This window comes from Sinocyclocheilus rhinocerous, unplaced genomic scaffold (assembly GCF_001515625.1).
Source record: "Sinocyclocheilus rhinocerous isolate Xijiao unplaced genomic scaffold, SAMN03320098_v1.1 scaffold15198, whole genome shotgun sequence".
Lineage (NCBI taxonomy): Eukaryota > Metazoa > Chordata > Actinopteri > Cypriniformes > Cyprinidae > Sinocyclocheilus > Sinocyclocheilus rhinocerous.
In genome coordinates this window covers 5,595-5,829 of record NW_015661409.1, presented here as the reverse complement: position 1 = coordinate 5,829, position 235 = coordinate 5,595, and positions in this window count along the sequence as shown.

Below are 235 nucleotides of genomic sequence, written 5' to 3'. Positions count from 1 at the left end.
TTACTCCACGTGAGTAAATGTCACTTAACCCCCTCTGGGAGGAGGTGACTCCGCAGTGTGTCCTCTTCCAAATGGAAGGGACAGTGTATCCAGTGTATCCAAGTCCTACTGTTGGGTTGTGAGGAACAACTGTAGTCGACCTTCTCTGTGTTCCTATCGTCCCTATCGTCTGCCTTATATGAAGGATCAGGAAGGCTACACAGGGCACTGGAGGGGACAGCACCTGTGGCATGTT